The sequence below is a fragment of the Solanum stenotomum genome, chromosome 9 (genome assembly GCF_019186545.1).
Source record: "Solanum stenotomum isolate F172 chromosome 9, ASM1918654v1, whole genome shotgun sequence".
Taxonomy (NCBI): Eukaryota; Viridiplantae; Streptophyta; class Magnoliopsida; order Solanales; family Solanaceae; genus Solanum; species Solanum stenotomum.
The window spans coordinates 39,957,194-39,978,902 of NC_064290.1; the positions used below are offsets into that span (position 1 = coordinate 39,957,194).

General features: G+C 41.6%; 1 pseudogene; it reads left to right on the plus strand.

The window, feature by feature from the left end:
- The first annotated feature begins 2,318 nt into the window (after positions 1-2,318).
- On the plus strand, positions 2,319-12,663 carry LOC125877518 (uncharacterized; annotated as a pseudogene).
- The last annotated feature ends 9,046 nt before the right edge of the window (positions 12,664-21,709 follow it).

The window sequence follows — 21,709 nt, forward strand, 5'->3', positions numbered from 1 at the left end:
AGGTGTGTTGTGAAATGGGAGTTTGGGACTCTTAATTCAACTCACTAGTTCTATGCTAGTCGATGTGGTGGGATTATTCCCGCCAGGGCGGGGTGATATACCATGAATTTACGGTATTTTTAATACATTTCACTTAAGAGTTGTGTGCGTCTAGGGCCATTTTGTATTAGAATTAATGTTTAATGTGTCATATTTGTAGGAAATAGGCTTGGATGAGGTCGAGAGAGATGACAACTAAATTTCAGCAGAAGGAGCCACCTACGAAGGTGACCTACGGATCATAGGTCCAGTCACGGTCCGTTGTGGGTAGGCGTGGAATGCTCTTCAGGGAAGTATGACCAAATGTGGAACCACGGAGGCCATTGATGGAGCGTAGATCGACCCACAGGCCGTCCTACACATCCGTCGTTTGTATCAGAGATTTGAAGTTCCAGTACCTAAAGAAAAGTTCCAAGTGTGGAGCCACGAAAGGGGACCCATGGACCGTAGATCAACCTACGGTCCGTACTGCACACCCGTCGTTTGCATATGAAAGTTGAAGGTTCCAGCTTCTGAGAAAAGTCTAAGTCTTGGGCTACGAAAGGGACCTATGGACCGTCAGTCTAACCATGGTCCGTAGGTTAGTCTCGTCGATCAAATCCACGTACAACTGTTTTATTTCCTTATTTCATTTCCTTTCTGTTTAGGACAAGTTTTTCTATAAATAGGGAATGTAAACCTCGTTTTTGGGGGTTAGACATCATAGTATAATTTGAGTTATTGGTATTTTCTTGGGAATTAACTTACAAACTTTGGCACTTTGATTTCCTAATTTCGGTTTATAAGATTTTTTGCTTTGAATTTAAATTGGAGATTACAGGTTTCTTCTACTCATTACGTAAGTTCATAAATTCTTCTTCTACAATTATGAATTTTGTTCTTTCAAGCATGAGCAGCTAAATCCACAACTAAGGTTGTGGGAACCATGAGCAATTAACAACGTATGAATAATAACTAAGTAATTCTTGACTAGTGTTGATGCATGTATTGGTAATTCTTTCGTTTAGAAGTCTTTTTAATAGTGGCCAACGTTAGAATTCTCTGTGTTGCTACTTGCTGGACCAGGAGGTAGTTAATAAGAAAAGAATTATCAACAGAGATTTAGTATGATACTATGTAATAGTCTAATGTCAATTGGTGCGAGGGAGAAAACTAACTCATACATTCACGTGATGTCTAATCTGAGGTAAAGTTAAGCGTTAGTAAATTATACACACGTAGCCGGACCAAGGTGTGGGGTCAAATTCCCTATTTAGCGGACCAAGCACTTAGGGATACATAACTTACCACTTTGTATGTGATACACTAGGATATGATTACTATTATTAGGATTACCGCGTTAAGAGCTTATGGGGAACAAATACACCCTAGTTTCTCTCTCTCATTGAAAGTTCGAATGTTGCTCACTTGTTACTTAACAATCAATCAGTTATTTGTTTCAGAACCCCCCTCTTTACTTACTTGTCTCGGAAATAAGTTGACTAAACGTATATAATCGTAAGTTAAGTTTAAGTCTAAACCATATTCCTCGTGGGATCGACCCCAACCTCCAAGTTGGATTCTTTACTTGATAACGATCGTTTATACTTCTTTAGGGAAGTGTAATTTGAGCGTATCAAATTTTGGCGCCGCTACCGGGGAATACGGCTTTTAGATTATTGAACTTTAATCAATTGTTTCCTAATTTTACTTTTATTTTTGTTTTTGTTTTCTTCAAGTTTTCACTCTAGTGTATGCCAAGTATATGAAGTCAAGGCGAACCATTGACCCCATACAATCCAGAGTTGAGCAAAACTTTGAGAAAGATGAATAATCAAGGGGTCCGTGATAATCCACTCATAGAGGAGCCTGAGGAACAAGTGAATAATGAGAATGCTCAGGTTCATTGTGATAATCTACTTTGAGATGCATTGAGGGTGCACGATCCACCTAAACAAAAACTGTGTGATAATTACAAGGTCGAATTCAACTCTGTCGAATATGAAGGACCCATTGTTCTCCCTCATGTACCTTCTGGGCATGTATTCGTGGTGACAAGCAGTTTGATGCAGATTCTTACAACAAGGGGGTTATTTTCTGGTAGGGCTTCGGAATATCCGCATGGGCACATTGCCAAGTTGATGAGTGTTTGTAAGAGTTGTGTGGGGCGATCGGAGTTGGATATGAATGTCATAGGGTTGAGAGTCTTCCCTCTATCATTGACCGGTGATGCTACTGTATGGTTTTCTGAGCTTCCGTACAACTCGATTCATACATGGGACCAATTGCACAAGGTGTTCATGGCCAAGTACTTTCTGTTGTCAAAGAAGTTGAACCAGAAAAATAAACTAAACAATTTCGTGGCACTATCTGGAGAGTCTGTGAGCTGTTCGTGGGACAGGTTTAATGCATTCATAAGAAGTGTTCTGAACCCCCGGATTGATGATGAGTCACTGAAGGAGTATTTCTACAGAGGTTAAGATAACAATGGTAAGGTTGTGGTTGATACTATCGCTGGAGGACCATAAGGTGAGTGCACTTTTGAGGAGATCGCTGAGAAACTAGAGAAGATTTCCTGAAACAATAAAGCATTGAATACTCGAAAGACAGACACTGGAAAAAGCACTTTTGCAGTTCAATTTGCACCTAGTCAATCTACCGATGACATTCGTGAGGAGATGTCTCATATAAGGACAGAACTTGGGTTGGTATTGAAGCATGTAAGCAGAGGTCTAGAAAAGGTAAATGAGGTGAATTATTTGACTAGGACTCCACCACCACCGGTTGAGGAATGTTAATTTGAGGAAGATGCTTACTTGGTGAATGATCAGACGGGGGGTTTCTGAGCCAATGCCCAAGGTTCTAACTCAGATAATTGGCACCAAGGGCAAGGAAACCAAGGTCGGAACTATGGCAACTACAACCAAGAGGGTCAGTATGTCCGGGATGAGAACTACAATCGCGACAACAACTACAACCGGAACAACTATAGTAAAAAAAATGATAGAGTTGGTCCTTATGTTCCACCTGCTAATCAGGAATCTGGTAATAGGGAAGCTAGGGGTAGTATGTCACGTATTGAGGATATGATGCAAAAGATGATGAAGAGGTTCGACTCGACTGATGGGAATGTGAAGGAGATGTGGAATAACTTGTCTGGAATTGGTCAAAACGTTGATCCCATGAAGTGTCGATTAAGCAACTCGATAAACAGATGAATCAATTGTCCACTATAGTAAACCCACGTCAGCCTGACACACTTCTTAGCAACACCATCCAGAATTCGAAGAATGATGGGCATTGTATGGCAGTCACTACTCGAGGGGGTAAATAAACCATTGATCCACCTATGTCGTCTAAGGTTGAAATTGTGGTTGAGAAAGATGATGATGAGATTGAGGTTTCTGGAGAGTTCAAGAATTCTATAGAAAAGGAAGCGGAAATAACCTAAAAGGTTGTCCCTATGCCTAGACCTCCACATCCATTCCCACAGAGGTTGGTAAAGAAGAATGAAGAAGGGAAATACAGCATGTTTATTACTATGTTGAAACAGCTTTCCATCAATGTTCCGTTGATCGAGGCATTGGAACAAATGCCTGGGTATGCGAAGTTTATGAAAGATTTGATGACTAAGAAGAGGGCCATCAGTTTTGAAGATGATGATAGGTTGCAACATTGCAGTGTTATTGCTACTAGGTCGCTTGGGTGCTAGTATTAATCTGATGCCATTATCTATTTACAAGAAGTTGGGTATAGGGGCTCCAAAACCGACTGCAATGCAACTACTCATGGCCGATAGAACGGTGAAGAGGCGCATTGGTGTTCTCCAAGATGTGCTTGTGAAAGTGGAGTCATTTATTTTTTCGACGGATTTTGTGATACTTGACTATGAGGTTGATTTTGAGGTTCCCATCATTCTAGGGAGATCATTCCTTGCTACTGGGTGCGCCTTAGTCGATATAGAGAAAGGGCAAATAAAGTTCTGATTGAATAATGAGGAGGTAACTTTTAATATATGTAGGTCCATAAAGCAAGAAAGTGATCTCAAGTCAATGTCAGTGGTGACTCAAATTGTGGAGTGAGGTTTTGAAGTGTCTATTGATGAGCGGTTGGGTGTTGATGCACTCGCAGCGGTAATGATAAAATTTGAGGGTGATGTATTGAAGACTATGATGAGTTAGTAGTCGCACTTGATAGGTTCGAATTCCGCTCTAGACTAAAGATATTGGAGTTATATATGAAGAATCACCACTCTCCACCCACAAAACCGTCTGTTGAAGAGGCTCCAAAATTGGAGCTTAAGGCTCTACTATCACATTTGAGATATGTATTCTTGGGGAGAGATGGTACGTTACCGATCATCATTGTGGTCGATTTGAATGCGAAACAAGTTGAGGCTTTGGTTTCTATGTTGAAGAAGTTCAAGCGAGCTATTGGGTGGACTATTGCAGACATTATTGGGATTCCTCCTGGCATTTGTTCTCATAAAATCCAACTCATGCCAGATCACAAGCCTAGTATTGAGCACCAAAAGAGACTAAATCTGCCTATGCAAGAGGTAATGAAAAAGGAAATCATCAAGTGGTTGGATGCTGGAGTTATTTATCCCATTGCAGATAGTAGTTGGGTATGTCTTGTTCAGTGTGTGCCCAAGAAAGGTGGGATGATTGTGGTTCCTAATGCGAAAAATGAGTTTGTTCCGATACGGCCTGTGACTAGATGGAGAATGTGCATGGACTATCGGAAATTGAATGCTTGGACAGAAAAGGACCACTTCCCTATGTCGTTCAAGGATCAGGTGTTGGACCACCGTGCTGGTAAGGGTTGGTATTGCTTTCTTGATGGTAATTTGGGATACAATCAGATCTCCATAGCTCCAGAAGACCAAGAGAAGACCACATTCACTTGCCCTTATGGGACTTTCGCATTCAAACAGATGCCATTTGGGTTGTGTAATGCTCCAATGACCTTCCAGCGTTGCATGATGTCAATATTTTATGATATGGTGGAGGACACTATTGAAGTATTTATGGATGATTTTTCTGTGATTGGTGACTCATTTGATGGTTCTCTGAATCATTTGGCCGAGGTACTTAAACGGTGTGAAGAGTGCAATCTTGTGCTCAATTGGTAAAAGGGCCACTTCATGGTGAAAGAAGGGATCATTCTGGGTCATCAGATTTTTGAGAAGTGTATTGAGGTTGATACAACTAAAGTCGAGGTAATAAAAAAGCTTCCACCACCTATCTTTGTTAAAGGTGTTAGAAGTTTTCTTAGGCATGCATGCTTTTATAGGAGGTTTATCAAAGATTTCTCCAAAATTTCACACTCATTGTGCAAGTTGCTCGAAAAGGAGTGTAGGTTTGATTTTGATGATGCTTGTCTGAGAGCATTTGGAGAGTTGAAAGAAAAGCTAGTTTCTGCACCTATCATTATTTCACCGGATTAGGGGCAACCGTTTGAAGTGATGTGTGATGCGAGTGGAGGGGAGCTTGGTGTGGTATTGGGACAGAGGTGAGAGAAGACTCTTCATCCTATTTACTATGTCAGCAAAGCTCTAAATGTGGCTCAAAAGAACTATACAATGACTGAACAGGAACACATTGTTGTTGTTTTTGCATTCGAGAAATTTCGATCCTACTTGCTTGGTACTAAGGTCATAGTGCATACTGACCATTCTGCATTGAGGTATCGATGGCTAAGAAGGGTGCAAAACCGAGGTTAATTAGATGGGTACTGTTGTTGCAAGAGTTTGATTTTGAGGTGAAAGACAGAAAGGGGACAGAAAATCAAGTTACCGATCATTTGTCATGATTAGAGGAGGAAACTATGCTCAAGCTAGGATATGGGGCTGAAATTAATGATGTGTTTCCAGATGAACAGGTATTGGCAGCTTCTCATGATCTTATTCCTTGGTTCTACTTTTCTAACTACTTGGCAAGTGATTTGGTTCCATTGGATTTGTCTTTTTACCAAAGGAAAAAGTTTATGCATGATGTGAAGAAGTTCTTTTGGGATAAGTCTTATTTGTTCTGTATTGGTGTTGATAGGATCATTCGTCGTTGTGTGCCCGAGGTTGAGATGATGAGTATACTGGCCTACCATCCACCAAGATACTCATGATTTCACCAAGTCTTGTGATCGTTGCCAAAGAGAAGGAGGAATTTCAAAAAGGCAAGAGCTACTTATGAATCCGATATTGGTGATCAAGTTGTTTGATGTATGGGGCATTGATTTTATGGGTTCATTTGTGAGTTCACATGGGATGAAGTATATTTTTGTTGCGGTTGATTATGTGTCGAAATGGGTGGAAGCAATTGCGCTTTCAAATAATGAAGGTAAAAGTGTCACCGCATTCTTAAAAAAGAATATCTTCTCCAGATTCGGTACACCTAGGGCGATTATCAGCGATGGAGGTTCCCACTTTTGTAATGAGTTATTCAAGACATTGCTAGAGAAATATGGAGTCTATCACAATGTAGCTACTCCTTACCATCCGCAGTCTAATGGGCAAGTTGAAGTGTCCAACAGAGAGATCAAGCAAATTCTTGCTAAGACTGTGAATGCAAATAGAACCGATTGGTTAAGGAGGCTTGATGATGCTCTATGGGCCTATCGCTCTGCATTCAAGACTCCCATAGGTATGTCCCCCTACCAACTTGTATATGGGAAGTCTTGTCATTTGTCGGTAGAGCAAGAGCATAAGGCTATGTGGGCGCTAAAGAAGTTGAATTTGGATTGGGGAGCCGCATCGAGTCACAGAATGAATGACATGAATGAGCTTGATGAGTTTTGCCTAAAACCTTATGAAAGTTCAGCCTTGTACAAGGAAAAGATGAAGAAGTATCATGATCAAAAGATTGAGAAGCAAGAATATGTTGTGGGTGATCTGGTGCTTCTATTCAATGCAGGGTTGTGTTTGTTTCCTGGCAAGCTCAAGTCCAAGTGGACCTATTCATAGTCACTCAAGTTTTCCCATATGGAGCGGTCGAGCTCCAGAACAAGGAGGGAACAAGGTTCAAGGTGAACGGGCAAAGGATCAAGGACTACATGGGAAAAGAGGAGAATGTGCAAGAAGTGGTTGAGGCCTACTACCTTGATGAAGTCTGAGTAATCAAGGGGGTCTACGTTGTGCCGCGACGTTAAATCAAGCGCTACTTGGGAGGCAACCCAAGATGTACAATCTAGCCAACTATAGGTTTTTCTTTTCTATTTAGGAGTTTTTTTTATTTATTCAAATTTCTGTAATCCTTTAGATAGGTGTTTTATTTTTGTTTTATTGTTGGCTAGATATAGCATAGGGTCCGTGTCTAAAAAGTGTCTAGAAAATGTAAAAAGAAAGGCCTAATGGTTACTACATGTGAAGGGACGAACTATTGAATATGCAGAAAACAGGTTGTGCTGAGGTCTACGAACCCTATCGACGGTCTGTGGGTCCATCCACAGACCGTGAATGGTGTTCGTAGACCCCTGTAAGTCCTCAAAACTTCTAAGTGTAAGAGTGACCTATGGTCCGTAGTTCGACCCACGGCCCGTAGATGAGGTTTCGTGGGTCCAAACCTAAGGTTCTACTGACCCGACCCGGACCCCTTTTAATAAAACCTTTTAATTTCAAATTCATCCCCCATTACCCAAATTCCCTCCTAACCGTTTCTAACCCCTCCAAATCCTAAAACTCCCATATCACTCCCATTTTCCATAATCATCTTCCCCTCTTCCATAATTTTCCTTTTTCCTCTCCCAAAATCACCTACTCTCCCTTCACAAAAGAATTTTTTGTCCAGGTTCGGTGTCAAAAGGCTAACAAAAGGTCTAAGGAGTTCATTGCTATCACACACTCACCCATTTCACTTACTTGTAAGGTAATACGACTTCAATTTACCTCTGAATTTCATTGTTCATTATTAAATACATGAAGTCATGAAATGGATCTTGACCTTGGGTTGTTTTTATATGAAATTGCGTTATAAATTATTGTTAGAAACACCCTTGGGACGATGGAATGTGAGTGTGTTGTTCATTTTAACCAAAATATCGCAAGTAATAGGTCTAAATGGAAGTTTCGACTTAGGGTTCCTAGTTTGGTATGCTAAAAAGGTTAAAATATGAGTAATCGGAACCCTATGGATGACAAACTATCATCAATTATGTTGAAATGCATGATTAGACTTAGATTGATTGTTTGAATTGTTGAAATATAGAGTAACATCTGAGGAATGTCTGAAACCTGGCACAATCTTGACCCACGGGATCCCATCCACAGACCGTAGGTCAACCTACGGATCATAGGTCAACCTACGGACCCTAGGTCAGGTCCACAGGTCTGTTGCACATGAAAAGTCACCAAGTGTCAAACCATGAAGGTGAACTATGGTTTGTCGTTTCATCGACGAACCATTCTGCACATCCGTGGTTCACATCAGAGACCCTACTTTTGGGTACTCTAACCTACGGAGGGGACCTACGGATCGTAGGTACCCACCATAGGTCGGCAGTTCAACTACTGCCCAGAAATTTTTCAGTTTTCATTTTGGTTCGTTCCTTGTTCTAAATTTTTTTTAGTGTGTTATTGGTTTGTTTTGGTACTAACTAAGCCTCCACAGGTACCATGGCTCCCAAGAAAGCTCTGATTTAGGCCGCAAAGGTCAAGTCGAAATCAGTGGCACCAACTCTTCGACTAATCGATGAAGATATTGAAGTGGAGACTGACCCTGCATATGTCCCACCCACTACTAGGACATCCCCAACGGCACCACGCACTACACGAAATCAAACCCGGCAGGTGATTTCCGACGTGGTCACTTTCTCCCAGTCTGATGAGGAGGATACACCGATTGGTTCACCGGTTGGCTCTGAGTCTGCTTCTACTTCCGACTCCACATCCGGCTCTAGTTCTAATGGCACCAACGCCTCATCCGCTAAAGCCAATAGTGCAGATGACATTCCAGTGCCTCCGAGTTCCGAGCCTCCATCAAATTCGAACGAGCCCAACCGATGGTGTGTGAGTGGCTAGTTCCAGATATACAAGGATGCCCGCATGCTGACTGAGAAGGAAAAGATGGCTCAACTAGTCACCAAGGAGCGCTAGGTTCTTACAGGCAGCCTCCACACCACACCCGGCATCCATGATATCTTCAAGAGGCACAAATGCGAGTGGATGACCCATAGCCAGGGTCTTTTAGCGAGGAGATCGACAAGGAGTTCTATTCTTCCTATGCAACTACCCTCAGAGGTTCAATTAATCAATGGGCCAAGCTCGCCGCCTAGCCTCCACTCAAGGCTACATTAGTGCGTGGGGTTTCAATTGACATATCTGAGACCACTCTCCGCAGATTCCTCTACGGTCCGGGCCACACTCTACCAATCAACAAAGTCGAGTTTGATTATCACTAGGACATCATTAGGTGCGGGGCATTTCATAGGGATGCAGATTAGAGGGAGACTCTATTGCGCTGGTTAGCCCGTCATCTTGCTGCAGACAAAGAGCGCACCGAGTAAGTCAGCACTTCGAGCGTGGGTATCAAGAAGGCCACCTTCAAGGCCACCACTACCTTACCCTTCCTATGTCTCATTTCTCAACTGTGCAGGGATGCGGGAGTACTGGTTTGGCACTGTGACAAGCTGGTTTAGGCAACCAAGCCCCTTGATATAGGCTTGATTCGGAATGAGGCCGATGTAGCTGCACTTCGCAGAGAGCCACAGGTTGAGGTGCCACTATTGGGAGAAAACTTGGTAGCAGATGTGGAGCAGATGCAAGGTGAGGAGCCTGCCCCTCCAGTCACTACTGAGGATACCCCGACTTTCCCATCTCCGGCCGCCAATCAGGCCCCTAGCTCCTCTAAAGCCACTCATTCCTCAAGGTCTGTTGTCGTGCCTTTAGCTCATGTCCAGAAGTTGGAGGCCCAGATGGCTACCCTACTTCAGCTTGTGTGGCCTTGGATGCAGCGTGCGATAGATGAGTCCGCGACTAGGATTAAGCAGCGGGTGGAGCACATGATGGACGAGAAGGTCCAGGCCATTCATAAATGCCTGGATGCCTTTGAGCTGAGAGTCCTAGAGAGGCCGACCCTGATTGCTGATGTGACCACTCTTCAGAAGAAGATAGAAAGCCTTCGTGCTGATATCACTGGACTTCTTGCACCACCAAAGACTGAGCCTGAGTCCGCCCCCATGGCACCGGTTGATGATACGGTGGTGGGTGTTTTATTGGGAGATAAGATGCCACTCCCTGCTTTTTCCCGTCATGCTGGGAAGCGCCCCCGCTCTAGTCGGACTTCTGATGATACTAAGGCTGGAAGAGCTAGCAAGAGGGAGCGCCAGCAGACTGAGGCGGCCCAGAGGGCATCTATAGTTAATGAGGAGCTGCGCCAGCAGCGGGTTAGGGAGATTAGTGTTGGTGCCTCTAATAGCATGAGCACTACTAATGGTGCGGTGAGATTTGACGTGAGCACTACTGATGGTGCGGCGAGAGTTGTTAGCACTACTGAGGGTGTTGAGATGCTAGATGCGGGCACTATTGATGGTGACCCAATTGTTGATCCAGCGGGCTTTGGGAAACCAGACCCACCTGCTTGTTGATAGGTCTTCGGCGCTATGCGCCACAGGTTTGCTTCACTCGATCCTTTATTCTTTACTTTTTGTCAATTCGGGACAATTGGACTCTATTTTTTTGGGGGTGGGGTAAATGGGTTGTAAGTGATAGGGTGAAGTCTGAGTAACCCAACTCTTAATCCTCTCTAGGGGTTTTCTTGCCTGTGTTCTTTTTCCCAAGACACTGTTTTAATTTCTATTGAACCGACATGTTTAGGAATGTATGTGTAGGAGTAAGTAGAAAAATGAAAGCATGATGGCGTGAAAAGCATGAGAAATATTATCCCTGTCCAAAAATGTTGAATTGTGCTAGATATGTAGTCTTGATGAGTTAAATATGTCGAATCTCAATGTGACACGATAAGAATCGATTTGACCTCATGACTTAAGCTAAAAAACTTGAACTGGGTAATATGATAATGAAACAATGTGACAAGAGTGTGTAAGAATGGTTGAATGTTCAGACAATTTGTGTCAATCTAGAACTTGCCCCATTGGTCCTGCTAAGATGATCTAGGCTAAGAGTTGGGAAGTGATCATAGGCCATTGTTCAAACTAGTCCACTTAAGCCTAAAATGATCTAACCAAATGAAATCACTGTCCCCTTTTATCCAAATATTTGAGCCTTAAATAGACCACTTCTTTTGATTCACCTAACTCACCTTCCCTTAAAATATTGTCTTGGCCCCGGTCCCTCCTTGGACATGTGCACCTTGACTTAGGCCAAAAGCCTAAGTTGAGGGTGGCTAAGCCAAAAGTTACCTTGATCTTGGCCCTGGTCCGACATCGGACATTGTACACCTCAACTAATGCAAAATGCATAAGTTGAGGGTGGCTATGAAAGAGGAAACCAAATGAAAATAAAAGTATGAAAAGAGTTTTGTGTTGAAAAGAGAAAAAGAAAAGAAAGAGGATGTGACTTTGTGCAACATAAGCAAAAAGATGATAAATAACAGTGTTGAAAGAAAAAGAAGAAAAAAAAATAAGAGTCAAAAAGTCAAGTCACATCCATGTTGAAAAGAATTAAGGGAATGAAAGTAAAATTAAAGGACACCAAAAATAGGTCAAGGAAGAGGTAAAAGGCCAATGTAATGTCAAGGAGGGCAGAAAGTCACTAAAAAGTACCCAATTGTACCACACCTGACGCTGAGCATACGTTACAAGCTAAGAAAGTCCTATAATGATCCTAGAAACTAGTTTTGATAGTCTAAGCAGTGAAAATATGGGCAAACCTATGGTATTGAGCACTAACTGTACTTGAATTCACTTCTGAGCGTGAGTGTTGAATGAATCCTAAAACTCTAAAATTCATATCTTCTGTGTGAAAAGGATTTCGTTTGAAGTGAGGGCACTAGTTACACTGTCGGAAAGTTGGTACCTTGGTGATTGTTAAAAGTGTATGGTGTGGTGTCTGTTGGTCAATCTGTGTCATATCTTGATCCGCATGAGTTAGCTTGTTAAGCCTAAGAGAAAAAATTTGCACTAGAAAAGGTGGTCGGGATAGAAAGCCATATGATTTCTTGAGTTTGAATGTCTGCTTCTACACAAGTGTCGTTTAGAGTTTTAGTGCGCCGCTTGAGGACAAACAACGAATTTATGTTGAGGGTATTGATATACCTTTAGTTTAAGGTATTTTTAATACATTTCACTTAAGAGTTGTGTATGTCTAAGGCCATTTTGTATTTGAATTAATGTTTATTCTGTCATATTTGCAGGAAATAGGCTTGGATGAGGTCGAGAGAGATGCCAGTTGAATTTTTGCAGAAGGAGCCACCCACGGAGGTGACCGACGGACCGTAGGTCCAGTCACGGTCCATCTTGGGTAGGCGTGGAATGATCTTCAGGGAAGTCTGACCAAGTATGGAACCATGGAGGCCATTGACGGAGTGTAGGTCGACCCACGGGCCGTCCTGCACATCCGTCGTTTGTATCAGAGATTTGGAGTTCCAATACCTGAAGAAAAGTTCTATGTGTGGAGCCATGGAAGGGGACCTATAGACCGTAGGTCAACCTACGGTTAGTACTGCACACCCATCGTTTGCATCTGAAAGTTGAAGGCTCCAGCTTCTGAGAAAAGTCTAAGTCTCGGGCTACGGAAGGGACCTACGGACCGTAGGTCTAACCACGATCCGTAGGTCAGTCTCGTCGATCGAAGTCGCGTCTAGCAGTTTAATTTCCTTATTTCATTTCCTTTTTGTTTAGGACAAGTTTTCCTATAAATAAGGTATGTAAACCTCATTTTTGGGGGTTAGACATCATAATATAATTTGAGTTCTTAGTATTTTCTTGGGAATTAACTTGCAAACTTTGGCACTTTGATTTCCTAATTTCGGTTTATAAGATTTTTTCTTTGACTTTCAATTGGAGATTACGGGTTTCTTCTACTCAGTACATAAGTTCATGAATTCTTCTTCTACAATTATGAATTGTGTTCTTTTAAGCATGAGTAACTAAATCCACAACTAGGGTTGTGGGAATCATGAGCAATTAACAACGTATGAATAATAACTAAGTAATTTTTGACTAGTGTTGATGCATGTATTGGTAATTCTTTTGTTTAGAAGTCTTTTTAATGGTGGCCAATAGAAATCACCTTGTTGCTACTTGTCGGACCAACGAGGTAGTTAATAAGAAAAAAATTATCAACAGAGATTTAGTATGATACTATCTAATAGTCTAATGTCAATTGGTGCGAGGGTGAAAACTAAGTCATACATTGATGTGATGTCTAATCTGAAGTAAAGGTAAGCGTTAGTAAATTATACACACGTAGCCGGACCAAGCACTTAGGGATACATAACTTACCACTTTGCATGTGATACACTAGGAAATGATTGCTCTTATTAGGATTACCACGTTAAGAGCTTATGGTGAACACATACACCCTAGTTTCTCTCTCTCATTGATAACAACAAAGTTCGAATCTTGCTCACTTGTTACTTAACAATCAATCAATTACCCCCCCCCCCTTTACTTACTTGTCTCGGAAATAAGTTGACTAAACAAATATAATCATAAGTTAAGTTTAAGTTTAAACCGTACTCCTTGTAGGATCGGCCCCAACCTCCAAGTTGTATTCTTTACTTGATAACGATCGCTTATACTTCTTTAGGGAAGTGTAATTTGAGCGTGTCACGGGGACGTTGTGGTGGGATGGGGGCTACCACAGCGGGCCAGTCGCAACTTAAGTCGGAAATAAACCCCAAAAACGTCATTATTCTACAAACTTCGTTCTTAAGAGTTAGGAGACAAACCAGGGTGACTTCTTGACAGTTTTTCACCATTCTTGAAGCTAAAGGTAAGGTTTTTACTCCCCGAATCCGTTTTTCGATCCGTAGAATGTAAATTCATGGGCAATTATTGTTGGGAGAGGGTTTTGGAACTAATTTGGATGGTGGAAAAAGCCCTAGCTGCATATTAGGATCATGGGTTTGGCCTAGGGTTGATGATGTTGATTGTAATCCGGGTAATTAGGCCTTGTTTATTGATCATCACGTTATATTGATTGTTTGTAGACCAAGAACAAGCGGAAAGAATCTGGAAAGGGAAGAATCAAGTATCTTAGGAGGGTTCAAGCTTTGTTCGAGGTAGGTGATGGTTGTGATTTCATGTTGGTGTGATGTATGTTAGTAATTACTTCATTGTAATGCATGTATCTATACGAATGTTACACTATTGATCACCAAATGCGAATAAGTATAAACAAATGATTATATGCCATGAATCAACATTTGATTGTATGATTATGAAAATGTATGTAGCGACCTTTCCGAAATAATATAAGCCAATAACTCACGAGATTTTTATGCATATATTGTACTCACAGTAGAACAAAATAATTACATAAAAAAAATATTACCAACTTCCAAGTACCCAAACTAGGTGGTTCATGTTTCACACATTCATTCAAAATTAGTGGTAAATTTAATATATTACAAGACTTGGGCTTACACACCCCAAAAGCACAAAACATAGAGCCATACTTATATTACAACCCATAGTGACATGATCAAATTAGTCCTCAAAATTCCGCGTAAATATACAACACATAGATCATGTACAAATCCCAAGGTTTATACAAAATATAGATGCCTATATGCAAATGTGATCTTCCTTAAGGCTCTCAAAATTTCCCTCTCCAATGGCCAGCTTCATGCATCCACTCGCTCATTCCCTACAATAGAAACAACTATCGCTAAGCATATAACTTAGTGGTGTAAAACTATAGGTTCGGAGCCATCAAATTCACAAAACTACCTTTCTCAAGTCATGGGCAGCATAATCGAACATAATAAATAAATCAAGTAAACAATATATAAAAAGTATCAAGTTCGATATTAGAGGTCCAATTGTCAAGAACGCTCATAGCACCATTTTCCAAGAGATTTAATAACAAGGCTTGCCCAATATGTACATCATGTCTTCACACCAAGCACAAACAAGTATCAAGAAGGGCCGACGCCCTGTATCAAAAAGGGTCAAAACCCAATAATCAAGAGAGCCTAGAACCATATTAAAAATGGCTTTCTAGTTCGTACTTAAAATGGACAACTTCCATTCTTAAGACGGACTAAAAATCCAGAGTCAAGATGGCAAATGATCTGAATCAAGAGGCATGCCAATAGTGACAAAGTCACAGCCACAAGAAGGACAAGGTCCCAACAAGACTGCCAGGTGATCAAACAATCCATACAAGTGGGTGAGTTACACAAGCGTCTTTAACTTCTCAAAGGATACCAATACAACAATGCAAAGTGACAAGAGTAACCAAGGTACCAAGATCAAATTTCAGATATACTAGCAGTTAAAAGAGTGAAAATACAAGTTTATACACAAACCTCAGTGCTTTAGCAAAGAAATAGTCCAATACAACTTCAAGAATTCAAACCGTAAACCACAACGTATCGAGGTCCTCAACTTGTTCACAAGTACATACAACCTTAAAAAAATAAAATTAAATAACTTCTTTAATTCCCAGCAGCTCAATAATATTGGTGTAAAACAGAATTATCATCACAAGTAAGCTTGGCATATACAAACACGACTATGCTCCCAAAACAGTGATTCTGGCCAGCCTAGTACCTTATGTCGCAACTTAGATTTGAAAAGGAAAAGGGAAAAACTAGACTTTATAACCTTCATGAAAGATGTATCTACACCTCTTAAGGTTGCAAACAAACAAGAATCACCGTAAAATATATTTTTTATAAAGATATATATTCAAAATCTGGACAGAACTTGTCCTATGTTCCGTCCCATATTTAGATTCCATAAAAGCTAAATCAGAGTTTTACATAAACATAAAGGTTGTAGGTCTATGAATTAGCTTTCTAAATCATAATTATTCACTATAAACGGAGTTCTAGAGGACGAGATATGCATAAATTACCAACACTACCCAGCTCATGAACAAATTTCGTCACTTACCAAAAAGAAGTGTGTGTCTCGAATTCCAGCCAAAAAAACCAAGTTTTCTCTTGCGATTTTGAAGAACAATTTGTTTAGATATGTTTCTAAGGTTCTAAGGCTTGAGGAAAATGAAATTACTAAAGGAGGGGTGAAAATATATAGTCAAACAAGTGATGTTTATCCCTTGGGCAACTGTCCTTCAAAGGTGATGCCCAAAAATTTGTGTGCTGCCCAAAATGCATACGTATACACCTATATATATATATATATATATATATATGTCACGCCCCGAGCTACCCCCAAGACGCGGACACGGGACCTAGGACCACAAGTGATCCCAAGCTAACCCTGCTGGCATGATCATGAGCATACTAAAGATAATAAACTGATGCGGAAGATAATTCATAAATAAATCTGAAAAGATGGGGAATACCCATATACTATAGCTGAATATATCAAATCTGAGAGTTTAATACAAAAGAATTATCAAACTCAAAACACTAAGCTGAATCTAACTATGTCTGAAATAAGTCTCTAAACTGACTAGAAATGTTGGGACATGCCCCAACTAGATCTAGCAAAACTGAAACTAAAGACAAAAAATACTGAAAGAAACTCATGACTATTGTCCTCGGAGAATGAGGACTCACCACTGATTCTGCTGAACTGGAGATCAGGAACCGATCTAAGCGTGATCTAGATGCTGAGAACCTGAACCTACATCACGAGAAGATGTAGCGCACGTGTGCGTCAGTACTTGAAAGGTACTGAGCATGCAGGATAGAGTAAAGCTGAAAGAACATATAACTGAACAAAGCAATAAAGCAATGAAATAATCTGAACATGATATAGATACTGAATACTGAGCTAACTGAATGCAATGACCAATTTATAACATGCTGACTGAATACTGAATGAACTGTAAATATGGTCAATGCAATAAAGTCTGACTGAACTGTGGGAGATACTAATAACCGACATAAAACCACATGAGCTAAATGTGGAGTCCGATGTATACGCCCCATCGAGAGGACCCAATATACCCTGCCAGAGGTATAGAGGCATGCTGGCGTGATCACTAAACTGATGTTGCCCACAGAGGGGACTTACACCTACGTGGCTCGTAGTTCTGGGACTATATGGGTACGCTGAAACCCTAGTCCAACTCGGTATTATGCTACTCCCAATGAATTAAGTGGTTAACTGGTTATGACTGAGTTTCTGTAAATACTGGATAGCTCGAAACTGAACATGCAAACTGAGAATGCAACAATTAATCTGATAATGATGCATTCATAAACTGAGGCATGTAAAACTGAATACTGAAATATCTGACCTAGCATGTGTAATTCAAGAACTAAAGAAATACATAGCTAGGGTTCTGAAATTCATGCGATAAACTGAGCAATAACATGATAATCTGATTTGGAACATTTAAATAACTAATTCATGATGATCTGCTGTAATTCTAGAAACCCTAGGTCTGTTCATAATCATGGAATCAAGAATCTGACTGAATTCTAGGGACCTAATGGGCGAAAGGAACCCACTAGTGAAATCCCACATACCTGGTGACGAATTCCACGGAGAAATCTTTCGATTTCGGGGCTGGAACTGAAGAAACCTCGCTGCGTTCTTGAACTAGGGTTCTTGACCTTTTTCTCCTCTCTTGCTTCTAATTTTCTAAGTTTTGATTAATGAATTTGACTTAGGTAAGTTCTAGTTATGTTTCTAGGCTTAAACTAATTAAAACCTCATGATTTAGGGTCTAAACGACGTATCTTAGGGGTTAAACGAAATAGGAAAAGACCAAAGGACCCCTGAATTAACTGCTGTCGGAGTGGCCTACGGATTGGACCTACGGGCCGTAGGTCAATCTATGGTTCGAAGATTGCGTCCGTAAGTCAAGCCTGCTCGACAGGCCTTCACTAAAATGACCATAACATTTTACTCGGAGGTCGGAATTTAGCAAACTTGGTGGCGTTGGAAAGATAATTCAATTATCTATCTAACCATAGGTTATGGGACACATAATTCATTTTGTACTAGAAGTTATGACCATCTGAAGTTGACCCATCAGAATTTTCAGCTAATTGGCTGGTAACCTTCGATCTTCAGTCAGACCTACGGACCGTGGATCGAACAACGGTCCGTGCTGGTCAACCGTAGTTCATGTCAGAGGCTGGGTAAGGAGGTCTTGATCCACGGACACAGACCACGGACCGTGGTCTAATCTACGGACCGTGGGTCTGTCCGTGGGTCGAGACTTAGCCAATTTTCTGAGCTGGCTGGGGAGGGGTTGCAGTGGTGAACCACGGTCCACCAGCACGGGCCGTGGTCTGACCTACGGTCCGTGGATGGTGACCGTAAGTTGCACCTGCAACTTCTCAAAATCTGCATTTTTGTCTCTTTTGAATGCGGGGTGTTACATTATTTCCCCCTTGGGACCAGTCGTCCTCGAATGAAGACTAAACTAGCTGAAATAGAGGGAGAGGGCTGCAATCCCTACCACTGAACACTGAGAACTGAATTTCTGACTGAACTGAGTTCCAAGGACATGCAAATACGCTGAAAATGCAAGTACCAACTGAAGGAACATGATTCTAAGACTGATTTTTCGCATGAATGACTGAAAAACTGATGAGGAACTATTACCTCAAGCTGGAATGGAATCGGAAGGAAAGAGGTGAGGATACTTGGACTTCATGGCTGCTTCTGCTTCCCAAGTAGCTCCCTCTACTGACTGACTCCTCCACAAAACCTTGACTGAAGCGACTTCTTTATTTCTCAACCTTCTAACCTGACGATCGAGAATCTCAACTGGTACATCCTCATAAGAAAGGCTATCTTTCACGGCCACACTCTCTAATGGCACTATGGATGCTGGATCACCCACACACTTCTTCAAAAGAGAAATGTGAAAGACTGGATGCACTGCTGCTAAATCTGCTGGCAACTCTAACTCATAAGCCACTTTACCAATCCTTTTCAAGATCCGGTAAGGGCCTACATATCTGGGACTGAGCTTTCCTTTCTTGCCAAATCTCATCACTCCCTTCATGGGTGACACTTTCAGGAAAACCCAATCATCAACTTGGAACTCTAGTTCCCTTCTTCTCACATCTGCATAAGACTTCTGGCGACTCTGAGCAGTCTTAAGTCTATCTCTAATGAGTTGCACTTTCTCCATAGCATCAAGGACCGAATCTGGTCCTATCAAGGCTGCTTCACCTACTTCAAACCAACCAACTGGAGATCTACATCTACGCCCATACAATGCCTCATAAGGGGCCATCTGAATGCTGGAATGGTAACTATTGTTGTAGGCGAACTCTATTAGAGGAAGGTGATCATCCCAACTACCCTTGAAGTCGATCACACAAGCTCTCAACATGTCCTCTAAGGTCTGAATGGTACGCTCTGCCTGACCATCCGTCTGTGGATGAAATGTTGTGCTAAGATTAACCTGAGTACCAAGACCTTTCTGAAATGACTTCCAGAAATGAGATGTAAACTGAGGACCTCTATCTGAGATGATAGACAAAGGAACTCCATGCAACCTCACAATCTCATTAATGTAAAGCTTGGCGTAATCCTCCGCCGAATCTGTAGTCTTGACCGCCAAAAAGCGAGAAGACTTAGTAACCCTATCAACAATCACCCAAATGGAGTCATGTTGTCTGCGAGTACGAGGTAAACCTGTGATGAAGTCCATGTTGATCACTTCCCACTTCCAAGTAGGAATGTCAATCTCTTGAGTCATACCTCCTGGTTTCTGATGTTCTACCTTTACTTGCTGGCAATTGGGGCACTTAGCCACAAAGTCTGCTATATCTCTTTTCATACCATTCCACCAATAGACTTCCCGTAGATCACGGTACATCTTAGTGGCGCCTGGATGAATAGAATATCTGGAATTGTGGGCTTCTGCGAGAATATGCTGTCTCAATTCACCCACATCAGGAACACACAATCTACCTTGATAGCGAAGTACACCATCTCCCCCTTGGGAGAAAACCTCCACTCTCTGATTGTGGACTGCACCCTTAAGTTCAAGCAAGATTGGATCACTGTCTTGCTTTTCCTTAACCTCTACTACCAAAGAAGATTCTGCCCCATTCTGAACCGTTACACCACTATCTGATATGCTCATAAGACGAACTCCTAGGCGAGCAAGTCTGTGAACATCCTTTGCTAGCTCTCTCCTTTCTTCCTCAACATGTGCTACACTACCCATGGATAGTCTGCTAAGGGCATCTGCTACTACATTCGCCTTACCCGGATGGTAATGCACGCTCATATCATAATCTTTGAGGAACTCAAGCCACCTTCTCTGGCGAAGATTCAACTCTTTCTGGGTGAATACATACTGAAGGCTCTTATGGTCTGTGAACACATCTACGTGAACACCATACAAGTAATGTCTCCAAATCTTAAGTGCAAACACCACTGCTGCTAGCTCGAGGTCATGAGTTGGATAATTCTTCTCATGTACCTTAAGCTGTCTAGAAGCATAAGCTATAACCTTACCTCGCTGCATCAACACACAACCTAGGCCGACTCTGGATGCATCACAATAGATCACATAACCATCTGAACCCTCTGGTAGAGTCAAGACAGGAGCTGTAGTCAACCTAGTTTTCAGTTCTGCAAAGCTTTTCTCACAATCATCTGACCATTGGAACTTAACCTTTTTCTGAGTTAACTTAGTCAATGGAGAGGCTATGGATGAAAATCCTTCCACAAACCGTCTGTAATAGCCCGCTAGACCCAAGAAACTTCTGATATCTGTAGCAGAGGTAGGTCTGGGCCATTGTTTCACTGCTTCTATCTTCTGGGAATCTACTCGAATTCCTTCACTAGACACAATATGCCCAAGGAAGGCAACTGATTGTAACCAAAACTCGCACTTGTTAAATTTTGCAAATAACTGGTGATCTTTGAGAGTTTGCAGAACAACTCTCAAATGACTTGCATGTTCTTCCTCATTCCTAGAGTAAATGAGGATATCATCAATAAAGACGATAACGAACAAGTCCAAGTACTGCTTGAACACTCTGTTCATCAAATCCATGAAAGCTGCAGGAGCATTGGTTAGTCCAAATGACATAACTACAAATTCATAATGACCATACCGAGTTCTGAAGGCTGTCTTCGGAATGTCACTATCTCTGACTCTAAGCTGATGATAACCTGATCTGAGGTCTATCTTTGAGAAATGACTAGCACCCTGAAGTTGGTCAAACAAGTCATCAATCCTGGGGATAGGATACTTATTCTTGATTGTGACTTTGTTCAACTGCCTATAGTCAATACACATTCTGAGAGAACCATCTTTCTTCTTCACGAACAACACTGGTGCACCCCATGGCGAAATACTGGGTCTGATGAAGCCCTTATCTAGAAGGTCTTTCAACTGCTCTTTCAATTCCTTAAGCTCAGCTGGAGCCATTCTGTAAGGAGGGATAGAGATAGGCTGGGTATCTGGAAGGAGATCAATTCCAAAGTCTATTTCCCTTTCGGGAGGAACTCCAGGAAGATCTTCTGGGAACACTTCTGGAAACTCACTGACTACAGGAACTGACTCAAGAGTTGGGGTTTCGGAACTAGAATCCTTAACCCGAACTAGATGATAGAGATAACCCTTAGAGATCATCTTTCTGGCCTTAAGGTAAGAAATGAATCGACCCAT